The sequence below is a fragment of the Phaseolus vulgaris genome, chromosome 11 (genome assembly GCF_000499845.2).
Source record: "Phaseolus vulgaris cultivar G19833 chromosome 11, P. vulgaris v2.0, whole genome shotgun sequence".
Lineage (NCBI taxonomy): Eukaryota > Viridiplantae > Streptophyta > Magnoliopsida > Fabales > Fabaceae > Phaseolus > Phaseolus vulgaris.
The window spans coordinates 48718136-48723210 of NC_023749.2; the positions used below are offsets into that span (position 1 = coordinate 48718136).

General features: G+C 34.3%; 1 pseudogene; it reads right to left on the reverse strand.

The window, feature by feature from the left end:
- Nucleotides 1-1186: 1186 nt before the first annotated feature.
- LOC137825556 (G-type lectin S-receptor-like serine/threonine-protein kinase At1g67520) lies at nucleotides 1187-4647 on the reverse strand (annotated as a pseudogene).
- Between the last annotated feature and the right edge of the window lie 428 nt (nucleotides 4648-5075).

Genomic DNA, 5075 nt, shown 5'->3' on the forward strand with positions numbered 1-5075 from the left:
AACTTACATATTTTTTGTAGTGGTTGACTTATCGATTGTTTCAGACCATGCAAGGATATGTTTAACTTAAAAACATAATGCTCTTTGTCTCCTATCTCAAATCATTCTGGTTGCTTCATGTAGATAGTCTCCTTTAATTATCCAAATAGGAATGCAACCCTAACGTCTATTTGTTCCATCTCAAGGTTAAGTTCAACAACCATGGCTAACAACATCCAAATAGATTTGTCCTTTACTACATGAGCTAACACATTATTATATTTATCTCCTTCACTCAGAAAAGCCTCTAACCACCAATCTCGCTTTTAATTTTTTTAACTAGTTTGTGGAATACCATATTTACAGCTAACCGACCTAGAACCAACAGGTCTATATGAATAAGAGTCCAGGTATTGTTCAGATGAAGTGAATTCATCTCTTCATTCATGGTGGGAGAAGGCTTCTATCTAGGTTAAGTGACAAATGGAATTAATTTAGTGGTGGAAAAGTGAAATGGTCAAATGGTATAGAAGTGGTTGTGGAATGATTTCTTGGAGAGATAGTGTGGGAAAGTTGGTCATGTGTTTGGTTGAATATGGTTTTGTGTTTTGGGGTGATCTTTGTCGACTTTTGTGGATAGAGGGGATATGAGATGGGAAGCTTGACAAAATCACAACATAGATACAAAATAAATGTAATGGACCAAGCAATGGACCAAGATGCTAATGGAGAAAATGAAAATGGAATAGGAGTAAGTAAAGGTGGAGATTTCCTTACCAAGTGTACACATCCTAGGTTGGGCGGCCATATCCTAGACGGTCTCTTGAGACTCTTCTTAGAGGGTCCAAGAAGACAATAGGAAGGAAGGCTACTTGGGAAAACTCAACCAAACAACTTTTTTTCATGCTCAAACTCACTCACAAAATGTGTGATTTTACATGGGCGAATGTGCTCTTTTATAGCCTAAGAGTCATGATAGTCAAGCTTCTAAGGAGAGTGTGAGACTTCTTAACACACGATTTCCTTAGGATTTTCTTATTATACACTAGTTAGACTTAACCAAACGGTCTACTGAGACCATCTACCAAATATGATAGAAATTGTAAATGAAACTCTAGATGGTCTAACATGATAAGACTGTCTAGTAACATTTAAACAAGTTTTTACCGAATCAATCTTCACATATTTGAATGATTTGAGGGAAAAATTAAAAATAAAACAAACATTTACTATCTTAAAAATATAACAAACATTTCTTAACTGACAATGCATAAGTAAATATCGTTTCTATTTTTATTGGTACATAGCTCACTCAGGTTTATTCTATTTCCAACGAAGTAGTAATTTCTACTGTAGAACTAGTACACAACTCTGAAGAAAATAACTTCTCATTAAACATCTCTCTTTGAATATAAAATGCTGGTTTTTTAGGTAAAGACACTATTGCACTCTTGTTTGTCAGCATTGATATAACGTCAGACATGGTTGGTCGATCATTTGCATATTGTTCAACACAGAGGAGACCAACATGAATACACCTCTGCACTTCATCATAATCAAATGACTCATTTAATGATGGATCCACTGATTGAAAACACTTGTCATCTATCCAGAGTTCCCATACCTGTAACTATTTTATTCAAATTAGACATAAAGAATATTATACCAAAAAACAAACTCATGAAAATTAATTTTACATACATGTCCAATTAGATTTATTGGGCGATCCTCATCATAAAAACTAGTGTTTTTACGTCCACTAACAATTTCAAGCAACAAGACCCCAAAGCTATACACATCAGACTTTGTAGAAAAAACTCCTTCCATAGCATATTCTGGAGACATGTAACCACTGCAAGAAATATTATATCAAAAAATAAATTTTATTTATAGATTGATACATAAGTTAAATATAACCAAGTTTAACAAGCTTACTATGTCCCAACAACCCTGTTCGTATTTGATACTGAGTCTTGTTGGGTGAACATTCTAGCCATTCCAAAATCTGAAATTTTTGGATTCATATTTTCATCCAGAAGTATATTACTAGCTTTCAAGTCTCTATGAATGATTTTGAGTCTTGAGTACTTGTGAAGATACAATAATCCTTGAGCAATTCCCTGTGTTATGTTGAACCGTTTATTCCAATCTAGTAATTTGCTTCTTGTACAATCTACCACATGGTAAAAAGAATAAAATGACTTTTCTTCATGATGTTATAACTAGGAAAATTGAGTAATTCTAGTAAATCTATCATCAACAAACAATGACAGTTGAGAAAGATCAATTTGACCTACATATGTGTTTGAATAGTTGCATAATAATGAAAACAAGTTTTATCTGTTTGACATCATAAACAAGACATAATTAGATAATGATCAACACATTCCTCACCGAAAAGATAGAAATCCAAGCTTTTGTTGGACATATACTCGTAAATTAGAATCTTCTCTTCTTCATGAATGCAACAACCAAGTAGTTGAACAAGATTGGTGTGCTGAAGTTCACATATAAGTGTTAGTTCATTTTTAAACTCAACAATTCCTTGCGTAGAACTTCTTGAAAGTCTTTTTATAGCAACCTCCTCTCCTGTTGGCAAAGTTCCCTAAAGAAATGATAACAAAAAGGTCATGTGAGTCCTCCGAAATAACTTTACCAGCACATAACATGAGCAGTTTCGATCACCTTATAAACTGGTCCAAAGCCTCCCTGTCCTAACTTATTTTCTGATGAAAACCCATTTGTGGATGCCACAACCATTGTATAATCCAATACTTTTAAACTGTGTCCCTTATTCAAATCATTTCCAAAATCTTCTATTAGAGATAATTTCATCTCCATTTCTTTCCTTTTTTTCTCTGTTCAGATGAAAATGAGAAATGTTAAAATATAGAATAGTGATAAAAAGATTGTGTTTAACAATGAGTTAGAAGTATGTAATGTAACTAACCTTGAAGTACATGTTTTCGTTTCTTTATGGCGTGGCATAGAATGCATGCGCATAGTATGAGTAAAGCAGTTGCTATTACTGTACTTATCCATATCCACCTTTTTGTACCTGCATAAAACAACTCAAAATCTTCAAGTATCAATTATAATTTTACTGCTTATTTCCTTTCCTATTTGGAGATCAAAGACTGCTAAAAAAATGTGCAGTTCCCTAAGATCCACAGTAAAGTTGTACAAAGAAAGAAATGCACAAGAAGTATTCACTCTTGAAAAAGGGTGTATTCAATTTAGGTATGGTTGGAATCTTTAGACTTTGCTGTACATATTATAGGGTATGATGGGAACCATTTGAAATGAAACTTCTTTTTGTCTATAAAAAAATGAAATGAAGTTGGCATTGGACATACCTTGATGATGAGGGATTATGTTCCCTTTGTTCTCCAGTAAGTAAATGTCTTCAGCCGAAACGGAGCCGTCAACTATATAATCTGTTGATGAATTCCAATGATAGAAGAAACATCCAGTTCCATCATCATAGATTTGTTTGAATCCATTGCAATTACAATGGCTCCAGCAAGCAGCCTCACAATCGCTGTAACTAATATTCTTATTATAGTCAAAGGTTAGTTTTTCATAACTAGAGCGAAGACTCTTTTTGGTAAACACATCACCAGGAATCCTGCACTTGGGTATATCTTGCCATCTTTGGCACCCTCCTTCTGTGTTGTTGTATCCATAACACAGATCAGCCCTTGCAACATATCCATCTTTGGCATTGTAATATAACCGCCCAGTATCTGATAGCAACCACCGACGTGTATGGCTTTCATTTGTAGATGTGAAAGAGAAGGTGTCTTCATCCCCATTGGACACTATGCTGTAGTTCAACACGCCTTGTGCATCTTCTGGGATGTTCTCAAATCTATTGTTCCTCAGTTTCCCACTTTTCCAACAAACTTTTCCTCGCCTCCTTATCATCAGTTCTTGTCCCTTTGGTTCCCATTCAAGACTAAAGGCACCTGGAGTCGCACGCTCATTGGTCAAGTACGAAAAAAGTAACCAACGATGGCCTGTTTTGTGGTTAACACCTAACTTCATGGTGGGGAGCAAAGTGTGAGGGGATAATCAAAACTCTGCCACAAGAGAGTGGTTGTCCCATTGGGGTGAAGGTGTTGAAGCACAAAGTTGCCTGTTTCCAACAAAGTGGCCACAGTGTTGTTGATAGGTTGAGGAGGAGAATACAGAATAAATGGTTTTTTCAGAGATGAAGATTCTACTTTGAGCACGCCAGAGAAGTTTAGGGATAGAACTGCATCACTCCTGTTGACAGATTGTTCTTTATTACATTCCCAATCCCAAGCTATAGCACCGTCATCTCTATTTCGTATTACTAAGTGAGTAAAAATTTCATCATCTTGTCTACTAAACTCAAATCCTAGAAGATATTTGCGACTCTTAGAAAATAGATGTGAAGAGGAGTTGAATGTATCACCGGGGTTTAAACTGTCATCTGCTGCATGAACATGAACAGAAGAACTCAACCACAACCACAGCTGCATGAAAGCAAGCACAAGTTTGTGAAGGATAAGCCTCATAGAATGCTTCAAATATGGAAAGACAAGTCTGCAAGAAGAAGGTGAGAGTGTGATACTATGTGGTAAGTTCAAATAATGTGTATCTACTTTTTAAGTGCAGTTTTCTTGTTGAAATGTTGTCTTGTAAAATAGTGGAATAAGTGAGAGCAAAGACCAATAATTGAAGACACTGATTATCAACTAAATCTTATTGTAAAACAAAATAAGCTTTCAGTGTTTTGTTAAGAGTGTACAAATGAAAAGTGAGGTATTGGAATGATGCTGATGTCGTCTTTTATTTATTCTTGTTTGTAAAATCTTTTATATTATCTTATAATTTGCCGTATTTGAAAATATAACTGACTTATCTTAATTATTTTCGTTGTAAAAAAATTATCTGTTAAATCATGAAAGCATTAAACTTGAAAATATAAATTTTATTGTTATTCTTTTTATCCAAAAACATATTAATCATATTCTTACTATATTTTTAACATTAATTTTAGTTAAAAATATAAAATATGTTTATATGAAAAGGAGTAATAACAACTACTATCCTCATCTTGCGAGACA